This window comes from Mastigoproctus giganteus, chromosome 11 (genome assembly GCF_048544385.1).
Source record: "Mastigoproctus giganteus isolate SK-2022 chromosome 11, ASM4854438v1, whole genome shotgun sequence".
Taxonomy (NCBI): domain Eukaryota; kingdom Metazoa; phylum Arthropoda; class Arachnida; order Uropygi; family Thelyphonidae; genus Mastigoproctus; species Mastigoproctus giganteus.
In genome coordinates, this window is record NC_143585.1 from 113,077,699 (window position 1) to 113,097,577 (window position 19,879).

The 19,879-nt window shown below is 35.6% G+C and overlaps 1 protein-coding gene across 6 annotated transcripts in view; it reads left to right on the forward strand.

Annotated features, from left to right (window-relative positions):
- LOC150078358 (uncharacterized) overlaps positions 1–19,879 on the forward strand; it is an 821,930-nt gene that overhangs the window by 267,751 nt on the left and 534,300 nt on the right. Inside the window, exon 1 of one of the 6 annotated variants that reach the window (XM_090384972.1) lies at positions 1,356–1,726. The exons of the other annotated variants lie outside the window; for them this stretch is intronic. The gene's annotated coding sequence lies outside the window, so the exon portion shown is untranslated. Of the gene's footprint in view, positions 1–1,355; positions 1,727–19,879 lie in introns of those variants that run through there. 6 annotated transcript variants of the gene reach the window in all.

Below are 19,879 nucleotides of genomic sequence, written 5' to 3' on the forward strand. Positions count from 1 at the left end.
AATGAGTACAATTCAATTGATAAGCTCTCCTTCTCATTCTTTACATCTAGCTTATTATATACCCGTTATACATCAGGATAAGTTACAATATTCATGATACTGACAATGTTGTTCTTAGTATAAAAGGGTTTCTAGTATGCGATTTTATTATTTGAGGCAGTTTCGGTTCCCATCATCATCAAGGATAATATTACAAAATAATAAATTTGTTTATGTTAAAACACAGTCCATTAGAGATGTGTGTGTGTGTGTGTGTGTGTGTGTGTGTGTGTGTGTGTGTGTGTGTGTGTGTGTGTGTGTGTGTGTGTGTGTGTGTGTGTGTGTGTGTGTGTGTGTGAGTGAGAGAGAGAGAGAGAGAGAGAGAGAGAGAGAGAGAGAGAGAGCATCGCCGTATTTATTATTCATGAGCCATGGTCAACTCAAACGCGTGTATTATTGCATCCTCTAATTTGACCACTCTTCTAGCGTTCACTGTACGTACATTGCTCTCTAGAATTTTCACGCGACAGTGAAGATGTTAACGTCTCTTAGCCGTATAAGTTTACATACAGAACGTATTTTTTGTTTATACTTCTATATGTAAGGTACCTTTTTTGTTTAAAAAATGAGAACATTCTAATTAAAACTTTCGATTAATTCTACAATGATTTGATTATTGTGGATCCCCAGTAAATCTCAACTCTCCTCCCCGAAATTAATTATAGCTTGGTAATCGCGAAATAGAACTAGCCGGACCTAGTTCGCTATGTTCTAGACAGAATACTTATACGTACGCTAAGAATAGTTAGAACTTTATATAGAACAAAAGTTTAAAATTTCTTTTGGTAACAATACTGGAATACTAATATCGGGAACGACATCAACATTGGGAGAATATGTGCATTCAATTATTTCTTCTTTTCTACATTCAGAACGGAAGATCGAAATTTATATCTTTCTGTTGGATAATCATGAAGACAGCTTTAAGTTATTACTGTATTAACAACATTGGTTAAATAAAATGGTGTGTGTATATATGTGTATGTAGTTGGGCGTGTGGAAGTTTTTTTGTTATCTGTTGTGTGGGAGAAGGCCACAGGAGTAATCTACTGAGCTTCGAGTCGGAGACTGCAGGAGGTTGGCAGCGTGTAATCAAGACACTTCTGGGAACTACTCTCTGTTCAGCCATCTGGAAACGCCCAAACCAGCACGCACTCACGCACGTACAGACACACAGAAATCATACACATGAGTCGCTTGGCAACATGCCAGCAGCTCCCCCTTCCTCTTCCCCGCTCCACTACTTCCCTGCTCGACGCCGAACCTTTCCTAATCTCCTGACCTCCGCTTTGATAGCAAGGCAGTGCGCAAATATCGCTGTGTCAGTTGAGACCTCAGGGGGTGGGAGGAGTTTGACGGAGTTCCAGTTTTGCTTGTTGTTGCCTGTCAGTTGTTTGGTAACTGCCGCCAGGTCGAATGTTGATGTATGGCCGCCATCCTACCATCTTGTGCCAGTTTATTAGGTGTTTATAGTGACTCTTGAAGCTTCCTTCAACATCTTCAGTATATACTCGACGGTATTGTTATTGGTATATGAGCTTATCATATTTTTCTGCAACAGAATTACGAGGATAGTAACCTAAAGTGCGGAAACCTTCCTTTAGACGAATGGAAGGGATTTTTACAGGATCTAGTTCCAACACTATCGATTAGCGTTCATGATTGTGATACTTTGAAGTAATCGTAGGTATGTACATTATATAATTACGCAGTTCTCTATGAATAGTCCATTTAATAACTGTAAAATGGCATAAGTGAGGATCTTATTACTATAAATTTTGTAGTTTAGTCGGACATCTAGAAAAACTGTGTCATGTGTTGAGTTATTTGACCTAATTTACTACTTTTAAACTTAATTTTAAGAATTATATTGTTTAATGAAACGAATTTAAGAATATAACAGCGTCTTCTGGAACTCGGAAAAGATCCTTACGCAGCTAGCTGAAGGCAGTGGGGAATAATTAAAAATTACTCAGTACATACTCGTTGTTCTAAAGATTCGTATTTATTAATCCTTATTGCATTAACTGTAAGTAGGTAACCTGAAGTGCGGAAATGTCCTAGGCGTAAGGAAGGGATTTTTCAGAGAATCTAATTTAAACACTATCGATTAGCGCTCATTATTGTGATACTTTGAAATAACCGTAGATGTACATTATGTAACTAAGAACTTCTCAGTGATTAAACCATTTAATAACTAGCATTATTATTCAGTGTAATATTTCGAAAATTTTGCTGAACGCAACTGAATATCATTAACAGTTGAACAGTAATAGCGTTTTTCAACAAATTTTGAATATAATTTTAAGCTCATTATTTTTAACAGCTTTTTTTTATTATTATTACTATTTTTTTTTTAAGCAGAAACTAAATGCATGCAGTTAGAATGTCATTTGACTTCTGTAGCCTTCTTTGCTTTAACTGTTTCAAATCCAGTTATGGGAGAAATATTTTCTGGGCCTTTTCAAAAAGTCTAATCTCAGGTGGAGCTGTTTCTTTTCTTTTGTGTTTTTGGTGATGATAGCCTTACGAGGTTTTGCATCCAGCAAACAGGTAAAACGACCTTAGGATGCGTGCATATATATTACACATTGCTGATCTGCGACATGTCTGATAACTAGGAAAATTCCTGTAGATTAAGCAATAATAAATGTTCCCAGGAAGCTAGTAATAGTACGAAAACTAAATCCGATTGCTAGTCTGTCGAGATTTCCCTGTTTTAGTTAATTTGTGTCAGAAGTGAACCAGCCACTATATTTGTGCATTGGTTTCTTACTAAGGTCAGTGGCCTCTGACAGTTTCCCGCACCCTCCCCCTCTCTTTGTGTATACACGCGCATGCGTGCATGCTTGTGATGGGGTAAGATACCTGCAAAGTTTTGTACGTTGATGTCATTCACATCATTAGTTTGTTTAGAGTTTCTTTGGAATATTGTTAACTAAAACATATGTTCGCATACGGTGGACAGAAAAATAGTTACGAGTGAGTAGACTCTCCGTAATTCTTGTGTTTTTATTAGCCTATGGATCATTAGGTTTAAAAGGATTAATTTTTAATTTAATGTTCATTAATATAAGATTCGAGTGGATAATAGATTTGTATACATATATGAAAGTATTACTGTTAAAAAGCTGTGACATAATTTGCTGAATGTTACAGTTAAACTGTAACTGTTGTGATTGGTTGATATGTGTTGAACTCAATGCTTTAGTTCAGTGGCAGGCCATCTTGTGGTACGTGTAATCCTAGGATACGCAGTTCATTCTAGAGAAAGATTTTTATTATTCTCACTGGAATCGTGTGCATTTTTAAAATTTTAGCACGATATGAGAGTCTTTGATAATGTTCTTACTGGTAGTTAATCAACACTGCTTTAGAATAATGACAACATTATCTAAAGTGTTATTTCCCTTCTTCTTAGTACAACTATTTAATGTGTTTATTTAGTAGTATTATTTCAACTATTGATTATCGGAACTACTATTTACAGAAAATTATACAGTACATTGCGAAACACCACTGAAAAATAATAAACCAGATCTTACAGTAACCGTAGACTTCAAATCAAATTTAACGATTTCATTTTTAGTTTGGGGATAGATATCTAGTGATGCAAAAAATATAAATATCATATTTATTATTTTTTTTTTTTCGCGTAATAGTATTTTTCATTAAACAACATACAATTTTTCACCATCTGAAACCAGCCTGAACATCATGACCATGCCTGTACATTTACTGCAATGGAATGCGGTAGTTCCCTTCTAGCATTTATGGCTGTTCCGGGGTACATGTATAAAACTGATTAAATAAATAGTTAAAAATAGCAATAACAATATATTTGTACTTGTGCATTTGCGTACTTTTATATGGCAAGGAGCACAGTCTCTCTTCAAATATTCGCAAGATATTCAATGGTTTTTAGTATACACAATGAGTTCAGGGCTGACAGCTTAGTTGGCACTCCTCCAACTAAAGTGGCACAAAAATGGCTGAAACCAGTCAACCGGTTTTGTACCGACTTAAATGGATTCATCCGACCAAATCGTACCTACCCTTCCATAAAAAACGTTTCACGGAACTCTGCATTCTGCTAAAGAGAGTTGTAATAGTTAAGTTAGTAGCGTTTATTAATAAGAATGGAATACGGTATTAGAAATGTCCATTAGTTCCAATCTCAAAAATGGATGCATTCTTCGTTACAACTTTTGCCTGCGTCAGACAGATAAAAGTGCAAGAGTATTTTAAATATCACTACCGTGTGATTTCCATTTTTAACCTGTACGGGCTGCATCTTTGAGCAGCAAGCGAAATTAAATAAATCCTTATTAAATGTACCATAGCCAATAAATAAAGTAAAAAGTACATAATGCCCACGGCGGGAAGAAAGACCGGGAATAAACTGTTTCATTTTCATTTCAATCATAATAATTCGCAATAAATAGTAATTGCCAAAAAGAAACCTTTAAAAAAAAAAAAAAAAACCAAATTAACAAGGAGCTTATTTTTAGCGAGTTATTAATTCATTTTTTTTTCTTTTGTATTATTTATTTGTAATAATGCGTGCTGCGCGCTGCTTTCTTCACTTGGACTATTTTGTCATTTTGTATTTTTAAATTACAACATAAATAGCACAGTATTTATTTCAAAAAGTAGTTAAAATAGCATATTTAAGAAAAGACATTTTATTTTGTAAAGGTATTAATTAACCTTTGCAGTTTTTCTTATTTGAGGTTTAGATTTATGCCGCCTTTCGATTTCATGCATTGTAACAGTGTGCAGCCCCGCCCCATCCACATCAGGAAATGACAAATGGGTTTTTTTAACAAAGGAAAACAGATAACTTTAAGATGGAGCAAGTTTCAGAGTATTACCATAGTCTGTGATTAAAGTATATCGTGCGCTTCATTAAAAAATGACAGCTAAGAGTATTGCTACGGATTTCTTGCTATTTGTTTTCTTTAGTTTATCAATGCTACAAGATGACACAAATAAGATGGGTCCAGTTGTTACTATTGGCGAAATTTTGAACAATTGTAAAATATGGAATTCTTATTTGCATCGCCCTTTGTAATACAGGCATGATCGAAGATCATGAAATACAAGAAAAGGCAAAAGAAATTCAGATTATCAACTGTACTCGCAATTACAGTATAAACTACCTTTTGCTGGTTTCTTAGAAGCAGAAGTTACTAGCTCCAGTAATTATTTTAACATGACGGTTTTAAAAACTAGCTTTTCAACTACATAATTTGTTGGTTATTCTTATTATTCAATTAAGAATGAGCGATATTTTTGAGCAGATATTCTGCCAGTCAAATTATCGGATTATTGCTGTAGATAAATCGATGCAGTTGTAAATTTGTAACGTTTTTCGAAACGAAAGCGTATTTATTTAACAATACTTTGAAAAACATGATCTATAATTGAGAGCCTTAATACTCGCGCACTAAATAAATTGTCTGGGAACACTCAGCAACTACAGTAATAATAACTAATAATAAACACTATTATTTCACGAATCAGTCTGTTTTTGTGTTTAAATCTGGTTTTATGATAATAGCTCTTTTATTGGCTAAGTGAAAAGGCAGCTGTTTATTAACACGCTTCTGAACAGTTAAGAGAATCGAGAGTTATTAAAGCACAACAGACATTGACAAGTTACATTACATTATTATCATATGACGAAGACAAGTTGTGAAATATCAGTGCTTATAGCCTTAAGTATGCAAAACTGTACGCACTGGTCCGTAAACTTATGCAGGTTGGTTTGCTACCGCACATATTTACACGTATATAACTGATATTTATTTTTAATAGCTATTATCGTTGCGATAGTACAAAAGGTCACTTTTTTAAGTTCGTGACAAGGTGATTGGGTTTAAATCAATGCTTTCGATTTTATGATACGTATTAGAGACCAAGCATTTTGGGATAATGCTGAAAGTAGGTTCCTGGATCGATTAAAATTTGAAGGAAAGTCAATGCTAGAACATTAGTGATTTAGAAAAGACTTTTTTTTACATTTGCTGCTATAATTCCTTTTCCTACAGACGGGTTATCAAGGAAATGGAAAATACAGCAGTAAACATAATATAGCAACATCTTACAAAATTTTGAAAGTGGCTTCTAAATAATTGTTAAGATAATTTACAGGCATTCATTTTCATAGTATTATGCCTGGCATGGTACTTTTTGAAATCGTCTGAATGGATGTCACAGGTCTCCAGTTATGCAAGGTCTGGTTTAGTTATGAATGCATTTAACTTTTTAATAGTTGACTACTTGCCAAGTACTGGCAAGTAGCAATCAGCTTTTGCTGATTATTGTTTGGATGTATTGAATGATGCTTACCCTTGATAAAGTGGAATTTAGTGTATTATTTTCTAATAATTATTAGAATATAATTCTAATATAATCTAATAATTATTAGAAAACAATACACTGAATTTTATTAATTAATGTTTTTTTTTTTTTTTAGCAGTTTCTCTTAGGGCACTCCTACCTTTTCCTTTCAGCATAATTAAGTGGCATGTTTCTTATGCTGGGCACTAAAATCTGCTATTGGCATTATATATATATATACAGAATGAATTAATAAAAAAAAAAAATGCACAAAGATGGAGCAGTATAGAACATATAAGGTGCCGAGGATAATAGAAAAAGGAAAGTAAGAAAAGGAAAAGAATTTTAAGAACCTAAAAGAAATTAAAGGCTGAATTCAAAGAGCCAATTAGAAGCTGAAAGGGAAAGTAAAATATATGATTAATAAGTAAAGAAAAAAAAATGAGCATCAAATTGAAGGTGGGGCGATAATAAAATAACTAAGGGAAAGAAAAAGTTTGATGCAAACTAAAAAAGGTTGGTACATAAATCAGGTATTTCATAAGGGGACTACACCTGATTATGTACCAAATTACTGCATTTCTATACAAACTTATGGTTATGGAGGAAAGATTAAAATAAAAAAAGTGTATATATATATATTATTTAAAAAGGAGAGAGAAATGATAGATCCTCCAAAAACATGAGCAAGGTAGCCCCAACGCAGTGTATCTAATTAATTTAAAGAAATTAAATTAAAGTATGACATGAATACTAAATTAAATCAAATGACAATGAATACCTTGAATTCATGTATATACCTTAAGTCGATATCGTAATTGTAATAAAATATATATGGTAAAAGAATTGTTTTGTATATCAAAAAAAAGGAATAGTGTTAATTTTGCGTGTCAAATATAGAGAGGTAAATTTTAAATGAGAAATTTGGAAGTCAAAAATGTATTAAGTGTAACAGGCAATGGTATAGAAACGGGAAATAAAACAGGGTAAGGGAAGAAAAACAGCAGTAAAACCGAAAGAGGCGAAAATAGCAGAGAAGGAAAATAATGTCCGAATCGCCCTCGTATTTCACTAATAGCTCAACGGACCGAAGAATGAAGAATAGAAAGTAAAAAGATAAAAGTAAAGAAAAGAGTTTAAAGGATACTAGGCAAGCTAGGTGTGTTAATACGTGGAGAGAGAGAGAGAGAGAGAGAGAGAACACGAAAGTATGGGGAACTATAAAAAATGGAATAAAACTCTATATATATATATATATATATACAGAGAGAGAGAGAGTAATTTATATATATATACTGAGTAGTCATTTTATTAGATACATCTACCCTTATCATAAAATGCAGCGTCCTTTCAGTGACGGCATCTCGTCTTCGTACCATGCGATGTAAAGCAGGTGGGCAGATAGGGATGTTTAATGTGTGCAATTCAGTGCGAGAATGGACACGACGAAAGTTTTAAATGACTTTGAACATGGCCCCGTATTTGGCGCCAGGCATTCCTGTATTGGTGTTGTGGAAACTGAACCCAGTTGGTTTTTTCGCGTACGAGTATGTCTCGGGTATATAAAGGCTGGTCCAATAACCAAAATAACATCCAGCCAACGGCGATCCTATGGTCAGAGACAGCTCGTTGATGCAAGAGGCCAACGGAAGTTGACAAGACTTGTGCAGGGTAACAGAAAGTTTACCGTCAGACAGTTAATAACCAAATACAACAGTGGTAACCAAAGAGCTATTTGAGAACGTCGTACCTTGTCACGAATGGGTTCTCACAGCCAGCAGCTGAACCGGGTTCCGTTTCTCTCACCAAAAACAAAAAGATACGGTTACAGTGGGCTCAGAAACGCCAGACTGGACAGTGGAGGATTATAAAATGGTTGCTTATCTGTCGAATCTCAGTGCTTGCTGTTTCACATTGATTTGCAACAACTGTAGGACGCATCAGTCCATGGACCCGTCCTTCCAGGTGGCAACAACGCAGGTGGTGTTGGCGGTGTAATGATGTGGAAGAATGTCTTTGGTGCTCGTTGGACTCCCTTTAATACCACTGGAGCAACATTTGGATGCCAAAGGTTATCTGGAAATTGTTTCCGACTAGGCGCATATCTTCATAGCTGCAGCATATCCATCTGCGAATGGATTCCTCTAACGGAATAATGTTCCATATAACAGAGATTGAAATCATCCTATTTCGGAGTCCTCCCCAGGTGCCAGATCTCAGTCCAGTTGAGCACCTGGGGGATGTAGTGAAAGCAGCTTTTTGGAGTAGAGATCTGCAATCATCCAATTTGCAACAACTGTGGAAGCAATTGAGTCAACATATCCCGGCATCCCTGTGGTAGGCTTTCAACCCCACCGTTGTACTCATGTCACGATGAATCCAGACTGTTATGAAGACTTGCTCGCTCTCTCTCTCTCTCTCTCTCTCTCTCTCTCTCTCTCTCTCTCTCTCTCTCTCTCTCTCTCTCTCTCAGCTCTTAGGTAGGTGTAATTAATAAAGTGGTTTATAAGTGTAAGATTTCATATTATGCTGCATAGATAATAAATATTGCTTTATTCAGGCCAATAAAATCAAAATTACAACACTTCTATAATGACAGAAATAGAAGTCCACGATAATATGAAAAATAGAACTACATGATGATATACTTTTCATTTGATTGAAATATTATAGAGAAAGTGAAATGCTTAAATAGCCTAAGCCAGGACTGGGAAGGTTTGTGTAGTGGGAATTACTTCGCGGTACTGTGCGCTCCATTTATTTTTGCTTAATTTAAATAAACTAATATACGGTATATTTTCCTCCATCTGCGTCTGTCTCAATACCATGCCTTTGCAGTCCACTGAGGTATGCCGGTCGGCGACTTGCATAACTCTGGACTTAAGATTTTTCGATACTGCAACTGGCGTGGTATGCTTAAACAGTTGTTATTTGCCATGCAATCTGCTGGATACTTTTGCCCGTCTTTCAGCCATTTCAGAAAAGTAGTGTAAGGCAGATATGTGATTACTAGAGGCACGCCCACGTATCTACCGTTTCGCCCATCAACATCAAATTAAAAGTTTTAGATGTAGTATTCGTCTATTATCACATTAGTACACTTAACTGTAGCTAATCTACCCAGAGGTGTCTTTAAAAAAAATGTGTTATATTTTAGTACTGAGATACTTTACTTTTGACTATTGATACAGGGACTTATTTTTACATAGTATTTGTGTCGGAACGAAACTTTATTTCTCCAACTGGTCTTCCTATTTGTTTTCCCACTGAATACCAACTAGTTTAGACGAGATCTTTCATAATCAATATACAGTCGAAGCTCTATAACGACACCATAGAGGAATGAGAAAAACATTATATTAATAGTTCAGAAAAATCTCAAAAGAACAAAGAAAACTTTGAATATTTAATGTAATTCAAAAAATATATAAAATTTATTTAGAATACGTAGAGTATTAAAAAGAAAGTGAAGATTGTACATTTATAATTAGTAAGATTAATTTGTCAATTACGTATGTACAGTATCTGTGTGTACCTTCTTTATATAGCTCTCAAGGTTTAACCATAGGCAGTTCCAATCCTTGATAGGCACCCTTCAACTTCTTTATCACTACGAATTTCAGGTTACGTGAGTTCTTCTGCAACGAGTTCCTCTTTATTCGTTCATATCCTGAAACATGCTTTCCTCTAAACCACCTTTACTGGTTGCATTATTCAAGGCGACAAATCCAACATCTTTGAAGCAGTTGGCAATCACTTTTTCGTCAGCCTCATCCAATGCTGAAACATAGAAATACATTGCTGTTGTTTGTGTGGGCTTTATGGCGCAAGGGCAACACGGCAATAATCGTCGCCACCGTAATCATACGGTGCCGACGCCATAATGCGCCTATGGTGAAGTTGATTGTGCTGTTTTTATCAATATGAATTGCGATTGAAGTTTATAGTATGTTGTAGAGTTGTATCCATTTGAGGAAAGTAAAGATTTTGTCCACGTGTGGCGTATCTGCTAGGAGATGAGCAATACTCAGAGTTCGTTGCTGAAAATAAGAAAAGAGAGTTTGTCGCGATAGAAATTATAAGTCAGGGTATTCCCTAATAGAGATATGTGATTTTGTCTAGAAATCTGAGTGTCATCGAAGATAAGCATAGAAACAGAAGAATCCTTTTTGTGAGATATAAGACAGCACTGAGTTTTAGAAGGATTGAAATTAACTAAGTTATCTTTGCCCCACTGGAGAATTACCTGGAGATCAGCATTTTTAAGGACTTGTCAGTGGATATTCGATGAGTTGAAGCTGTTTGTACAGTGCAAGGTTTCTCAAACTGGAAGGTGGAATGCAATGTACCATCATCAGCAAAACAATGGATACGATTTCCGGCCAGTGGAAGAAGGTCATTACTATACAAGTGGTAAAGGCATTACTATACAAGTGGTAAAGGCATGGGAAAAATAACTGAACCTTGGGGGACACCAGTTAGTTTAACACCATTTACCGTCACCCGCAGTGAGTATCAACGAGGAAACTAGATACCCAAGCACAAAGAACAGTCGAGAATCCATAAGATGGAAGCTTATTTAGAAGACTATTATGCCAAACATGATAAAAGCATTTGAAACGGCAGGTGCAACTGCTCGAGTTTCAGGTGGCAAATACTCGACAGCGGCTATTCGCTTGACTATGAGTGGTGCAATTATACCCGAACAGCAAAATTTTTGTATTCTCCCTGCTATATTGCGATTTAAGTCTTTGATCCATTTTTAGTAGATTTTTGGTGACATCCAAGGCTTTTGGTTTGTTCGATACACAGTAGGCAATGCCTTCAAACTTTTAAAGCAGCGGTGCTTCTTGGCTTTCCGAATGATTAGAGAGGAAGCTTCTCTGTGCCGGACATGTTTGCCACCAGGCGAATGGCAATTGGTTGTTCCCCCCCCCCCCCACTACATTTCTCTTTAAATGTCAGTGTTTTATCCGATAGTTAAAAAAACCAAAAAAAAAAAACATAAGTTCTGTCAGCATTGAAGATGTGGTTCTGATCGTGTCTGCAAAACATACAACCGCTGCACTTTCGCCGTCCGCATTTTTGATGACAATCTTTGGCAACCCCGCCGCTTATACACAAAATCAATCAAATAAAAGCCGCTAAAAAAAGGTAGTTTCTGATCAGGAATGTATTGCCCACATCATACAGTTCAAATGAGATCCTAACAGCTCCTCAAGTTGCTTCTTGGGTGTAGTCGTTATTGTAGCTTAGAGAGCTACAATTAGGTTTACTCATTGTCATACAACAAAATCCATACAGCACTGTCATTATACTGTGGTATACTATAAACAAAATTATGAATACAATCTTTGTCATGAACAGCGTCTTGTATTTACAGTATTAGTACCCGTAACACAATGTAAAACCGTTACTCAAGAAAGCTCTGTGAACTGCCAGATGATCCGTTCAACACACGATCCATTGTGTAGCACCGTGGGTAGCTAGCAACATAGCAGCACGACGATCAGGTGGTAAAATCCAAGGAATCTGTACAGTGCAGCACTATTAACTCCCAAGAAAGAACAGCACCAGAAGATTAATCAGGCTATGTAGGAGTAGCAACTTAAACTTACAAAGATGGGCAGATCAGCATGCTGTATAATGAAATGAACTTCTAGGCTAAGTTATTTAAATTACACCAATGAACGTAGGAAATCGCCAACAACAAATTTCCACGTTTAGCCTGCAGGCTCGTCATTAGCTTTTAATGAATTGGCGCTTTATATTTTGAAATGTGAATACTGTAATTAAAAAAATTGTAATTTAAAAAGTTAAAAACAAGATAGATTGGTGTGATGGACATTTTTTTCCGTTATAGAGAATTCGTTCGTCTTTCAAGGTCGTTAAATTGAATGTAAATTAGCATTAAGTTTATGTGAAATTGTCTGGGACCTACCACTTAGTCGTTATAACATGCTGGAACATTAAAAAGAGGTTGCCTTTTAAAAACTTCAACTGTATAACGATTTCCTAATCTCAAGGTTACAGTAGGGAACATTTCATCCGTCTTCCGTAATCGCTGTAACATGCTTTGTAACTTCTTCTCTTTCGCTGGAATTCTTTAGCCATCTTAAAATTCTCAAGTGCAGTCCCATTTATCATTTTTTGCGCAGCATTTTACGTTATAATTTTTCCCAAATGAGCATGAAAGCGGATTCATATTGAAATAAAAAATATATATATTATTATAAAAAATCTGTGGTTGGAATGGAAAACGTGCGTCCTGCGATTGCATTCAATCATCACAGGAGCCAGTATTCTGCTGTGCAAGTATATTGGGGTCGGCAACCTTTTACGGTCGACTGCCGGAAAAAAATTTTGTACTTTTTTTTCAGTCCTCTCGCGTGTCACTAGGATTTCTTTTTTTTTTTTGTTTTTTTGTTTTATAGCATTGATGTTCTAAAAAATGTATACTTGGATCATTCTAATTAACAGTAACTGTTGGTGATATTAAGAATCTTAAATTTACTTTTTATGATAGCATCCACATATGCCTGCATTACACAGATCGGTGTAAATTTTCTAGCTTGTTCAGGATTTCTGACCCTTGCTCCATATATTCAGTTAAACTTTACTGGTGTCACAATATTAGTGCTCTTTGGAGTCTGACATGGTAAGGTGAGTAGTAGCACACTACAAATTGTTATCTATTTTTTATGGGTGACGAAAGTTTTCATCACACACGCAAAAAAAAAATTAAAAACAATAAAATATTTTTAAATAAATAAACGCAACAAACGCCTGGTGAACATATATATATATAATTTCATTTTAAATAATTTTCTCAACAAGAAAAAAAGTTAAGTGCATAATTTTATTGATGTTTTAAATAGTAATCCTAAAATAGATGTACCATTCATTTAGCTTGTCATTAAATCAAACTTTATTTATCGAATTACTTTTGCGATGGTATTGTGTATGTGTGTGTACAAAAAAAGTTCTAGTATGTATATCCGAATCCAAGCAGAAAGAACTTTGTAATTTATTTATTCAAAATATATATATATATATATATATATATATATATATATATATGTGTGTTGAAATAAGTTCAAAAAGCGAATAAATACGATCAGTAATGCCAATTTCTGCTCTTAAACGTGAACACTTTAAATTTCTAACTATACCTGTGTTCATCGCAACGGCCGGAAGAGAGGAGCATTGAAAAGGGCAATGTCCTGCGAATGCCTTTTGACTTTAGCAACAATTTCTGGAACAAGATCATGCAGCGAGGCTTGACACAAAGAAAATGATAGACTGCTTAGCTGAAGAAGAGAGGCTAGATATCCATTATTATTTTAACCATAGGCCAAAACATGCAGCCAGCGTTGACAAATCCCATCGATTTCCCACATGAACTAAATAAAAGTTATAATTAAGAAAAATAATTTTGTTTAATATTTTGAAATGCAGAAAAATTTTATATGCAGGTTACAATAAAAGAAAGATATATTCATTTAGAGAATCAGATTTTCAGACATCCTTTACGTTTAGTATTTTGCGGACTCTTTTCAGTTTTATTGGTTCTCAAAACCTTTATAGAGCTACGTGTAAATGAGAGCGTTTTGAGAGCCCCTCTCACCTTGGATTTCAATGTGCCTCACAATTTGAGAACTACGTGTTTTAGATATTATTCTTTATTATGCATAAACATCCAAGCCCTTCTCACCCTCACCGTGTTTTTGAGGAATTCTTTGTTTTAAATTTACGGCAGGAATGCTTACCACAGTCGAATAAAGGTTGAATTTGGAACAATGCCAGACATTCATGACCACACCTGTTAACACGGCTATGACCCTACTTGCAGCCATCTAAAGTATGAAACCTATACAATTGTTACAAATTTAATAATTCATGAATAAGTAAATTTTCACAAATATTACAGTGCAAAGGTATAATTAGGTATCGCCAACTGACCTCTCCCCGAGTGCCGTCAACTTTCATAGTTAACAGGATTAAACATACACTCAGTGATCACTGAATTATGACCACATCATCCGTAATGGACTATGCAGCATAGCTCGAAAAAAGCCGAACAGCTTCGTACGTGCAAGTCAAAGTGATAAGGTAGCAGTTATGGTACGTAATAAAGATATTGTGGGGTTTCAAAAGGGCATGATTATGGGAGCTCGTGTGTCGAGTGCTTCCATATCGGAAACGGAATATCTTGTCGGTTGTTCACGGCCGTTAAGGTGTACAAAGAATGGTATCCGGAAGAACTGTAAAGGATTACGCAGGGTAGATGTTCATTGTACGGACTGAACGGCAGGTAACTGTGCGATAGTTGACATCACAATACAGTATTGGGAATGCAAGAACTACCGAAATAACGATGCGTCGCACACTCAGACGTATGGAGGTTCCACAGCAGACGACTCAAGAGACACCCTCCTCTTACTCCTGATCATCGTCGATGGCAAATGTTGTGGTGCCAACAACACGCTATTTGGACACTGGAAGGCTGGAAACGAGTGTGCTGGTCAGATGAGTCCAAAAACCTGTTGCAATGCGCCGACGGACGCCTTCGTGTGTGGCGCAAGCAACACGAGTCCATTGACCCATCATGCATGGTACCCACTATCCAGGCAGTTGTCGGTGGTTGCTTAATATGGGACATGTTTTGGTGACAAGAACTAGGACCCCTGGTTATGGAGCAATGTTTCACTGATAAGGTCTACCGGCGGCTCGCAGGAGACCATGTGCACCCTACCATGTTGCATTTTTTTCCCCGGACAGAAACGTATCTTCCAAGATAAAGCGCCGTATCATCGAGCCCGCACTGTGCAGAAGTGTCTCGAGGAACACAGTCTGTATATCACCCATCTTGATTGGCCTTCATACTTGCCTGACCTCAATCCATTTAAACACCTGTGGGATGTTTTGGAACGGGTAGTCGGGCGTATGGACATGCAATCATCGTCTATTCCTACACTGTGGTAAGCCTTGCAGAAAACATGGCTGCAGATCCCTATGGACGTCTTCAGGCATCTAGTGGAGTCGTGTAGACGAATAGCGGCTGTTATATCCGTGCGAATGATTGCCCAACACGGTATCTGGTAGGCGGTCTTAATTCAGCGATCACTCAGTGCGTATGAAAATAATGATAAATGCTGATACTTAAAGGAGATTCCCTGTATAAGATTTACCGGTAAATGAAATTTAGTGCGTATTCACGCTGAGCGTGGGTCCGATGAGCCTCTTCCCCGCCTTCCCGAACTGTTTGTGTGCCCCATGAGTACTTCGAGGTTTGGAATCCCTGGTATAAATGAAGGCTAGTGAAGGCAAGGTTTCCATTGGCAGTGGACAACCCACTGAAATTTACAAAGCAAATTTGATGGTATTTCGGTGTTGGAATGCCATAGCGCAAGATTTCGTATAGAATGGAGCGTATTTCTGTTGACTCACACCATACATTAATAGAAATTGTTCCACGATTTTGAGTAGTAAGTTTTGAGTATTAAGTACTACTATAGAGTAAAGCTCTTTTAAGTAACGCTCTGCCTTCCCTCTTTAAAGTGTTATTTAGAGGGGGATATACCTCTAAATTTGGGCTGCAGGTGAACCCATATTATGCAAACCATCGGAAAGTGTATTTTTCTGGACGCTGAGTATATTCTATAGTTGGACGAGAAAATCAATTTCGGGAAGAGGCGGGGGTGATATGTGATCCCTCGCAGGAAATTGGCTAACTCAGGCACGGAGTGAGAATAGCTCATAAAGGCTTCTCCCGTCTGTGACGGGAAGCATTTCTCAACTTTAGCTGGTGAAATCGAATCCAGGCCATTTCCACTTAGTGCGAGAGAGAGAATACCAAAGTTTTCGACACTGTTACAAAAAGCAGAGAGTGCATATCAGGCTTATTAATCAAATCTAAATGATCAAGCTTATTAATCAAATCTATATATATATATATACGGCGTATATATATATATATATATATATATATATATATATAATATTTATATATACATGTATATATTAAAGAAATAACTAAAAGTATTGCATAACAATGAAATTCTAATAAATTTATTTTTTAATTTTCAGTAAATATTTTAATATTTGGTTTTTTTTTTTTTTTTCAAGTCTTTCAAAAACCAGAAAGTATATGCTATTCTTATATATATGTGTGTGACTAAGAATCAAATAATGGAGGAATAAGGATTCTTTTTTATGTACAGGTTACATAAATTCAGGGGAGTGCCAGACACTATTAGTAGCTTAGTTTGGACTAATGTTTTGGCGTAATTTGCTTGTGTTAGCACCTTGTATGCAACCTGTATTAAAATTCCATTTGTTTGGGAGAGTGTATGTATATAAGTATCTTGCTGGATATTCATTAGTTGTTATGCCGTAGAAAGTTTATGCCAGGCCTTGCCCCGTAGATAGCACTTCCTTTTTTTTTCTTTTTTTGTACTTAATTAGTGGTATTTTAAGTACAATCAGTAACTGTGCTTATTTTAACAAAAGGCGGCGCGTTCGAATACAATATATACTCGGCGGCGATTACGAACTCCCTCTTTACTTGCTAATTTCTGTAAATGTGATTAGATTAGTAAGTACTGTACAAGTATTGTTTTATCTGATGCATATCTGTATGACGTTGGGTTCCAATTCCAGTTTGCTGTCATCTCCTCTAACGATGAATATAATCTATATTAATATCCGGACGCTAATTTCAAAATAATAAAACAGTCCTTACTAACAAAATACAAATGTATCTAAAATAGTAAAACTGTTTACTAATGACAATAGAAACTGGTATGCATGAGCTATTCATATCGTTTTGTTATTACTCCGCTTAAAATTCCCGAGGAGTAGATATTCATCCATGTAGATGAATGGATTGATAAAGCTAGTATTACTCGTAGTATTAACATTAGTTTGTTTGTATCATTATATTTTTAGTATTAGATTAAACATAGGCGTTATACGTTGCTACTAAATTGTACCTTTAGGCACACCTGGTGTTAGTCAGCACGATATAGACTTTATCCGCCTGTAATGAACTGAGCAGTTCATGTAACCTCACATTATTCCCAGAATATGCATTTATCTATATAAAATTTAAAATGATTTAAAATTAAGTTAAAATTTAAAGTATATGTAAGTATGGTTGGCTTGAGGTGTTCATTACATAGGATATCAACTTAAGAAAGTGAATAATGGAAATTAGAAATGTAATAAGGAAAGAAGGATTTAAAACTAAAAGAAGGCGAAAAATAATAACAATAAAAAGTTATATAATTAATATGAGAACTATAATATCTACATAGTTACATAATGTCAGCATAATGCTTAAATGTTTTAGTAAATAATGTGTAATAAAAAAATATTTAATATGAAAGACAACAAAAGTAGGAAAAAAATGTTCAAAACATCAGTATTGAGAGAGAGTGCAGGAGAATGGAATGTCACAGTAAACTTTGTCAGGGGGGAGGGGGGCACAACCGTCATAATCCAACCTAGATGGTTGGATTATGAGGGTTGTGTGACGGTTGAAATAGATGTACCATTTCTTACATCTAAAGCAGTGGTTTTCAACCGGGTTGCCGCAACGACATTCCAGGGGTGCCATGTAATTTGGGTTTAAGTTACTTTAACTTATTATTATTTTTTTAATTTATATGTTTATTCCATTATAAAAAGGTGTACAGTATTTTTTTTTAATTTTGTGGTGATCTTTAATTGATGTTTACTTAGTACCTCTATATAAAGAATAAAATTATTATATACTGCATATATAATTTGTATTATGAAATGCAATTTTTATAATTATATTATTGGAATAACTATCATATAACACACATATATATATATATATATATATATATATGTACAGAGAGAGAATCGGATCTAACAGGCAGAAAATTGAGTAGGGTGCCGCAAAACAAAATAAATTACTTAGGGGTGCCGTTATTAAAAAAATGTTGAAAACCACTGATCTAGAGCATGGAAGTAGATTACTACTGTTACTACTAATGATAATGCAATGTAAATTTATTTTAAATTTAGAAACCGCAGCGGCCAAGACGGTGGTTCCGATTCTACTTACCACATGTTTTAAATCGAAATTTTTCAGTTATTTTAGAATTTCAAAAAAAATAAAAATAAAATAAAATAACAGTTCAATGATTCCAAAGAGTATGTCAGGAACATAATGCGGAATTGATGATCATGTTGAAAGTTACATACGCTTAAAGAGAAGTTTGTTTTACTGTGGTAAAACAAGCTTCTATTTAAGCGTGGTCACGCGTTCTAACATGACCACGCCGTACCATTCTTGATTTCCATATGTAACGTATTTATTTAAATAAACTAAATGCAACAAGGCATAATATTTGAAGAGTTCAAGATTCTATATCTATATAATGTCGGTGTAGATACACCATAGACTCCTAAAGAAAAACTACGATCGTAGTGTGAAAGGCACCCACCGATGAAAAGCCAACTAGCTTTGAAACGGTGCCGTCTGGGTGGTGGCGCCCACCGAGAATAAGTAACAATAGTCTTCTCTATTAATTAGTGAAGCGTTACTTCATGTTAACATGAAATCAAGTTAACAAATATTTAAAAGAAAGGTTTAAAGTTGGAGGAAAAAGGAAATAAATTTTTCTTGACTTAATTAAAGATTAAGTCAAGAAAAATTAGGAAAATGGCTAGAAAGAATTAGGAAGGCAACATTCCTTCACATGGCCGTCTCTTTGCTACTTCCACAGGGGCTTTGAACAGACAGATAGCCATACTACCGAATTAACAGCACGCAAAGCAGTGCTGTTAATTCGGCCAGTCTTTTTACTGCAGTAGTCATCGCAGTTGAAGTGATTCTGCGTAACTTTCTTAAAAATATTTATATAGCCTATTTTTTAGCACAGTATTCTAGTATAGACTAATATAACGTGGTTAGCAGAGCTTATTAGCAGATCTAAATGTGGTATTTTCAAACAGAGGAGAAAAGTTATTTCAGAGAAGAGTGACAGGGAAAGGTTGCCGAAGTGGAGGTCAAAATAGTTGAAAGAAATGGGACAATAGGAGTGGTTACCTCGCCTGCTGATATTCTGAAATAGCTTGGAAAGCTGAAAAAGAAGAAATAGAAAGAGAATACTTTGTTGCTACTTTTCGAACTGTTTTATTTTAAAGAGCGGCACCTGCCATTTAATATTTTTTTTTCTTAAAATTTACACAGCCTTCTTACTTTCATACCTTCCAAAGAACGAACGAACACACACACACACACACACACACACACACACACACACACACACACACACACACACACACACACACACACACACACACAGTTCCAGTGGAAATAATATTTCGCTGTTCTGTATACAGGACATTTTTTTTTTTTTTTTTAATGTACCTTCTGAATTCGGCCTCAATGATTGACTTCGCACACATCTGTCTAGTTCATTCCATAGATGCTTAATGGGGTTAAGACCGCCCTGAG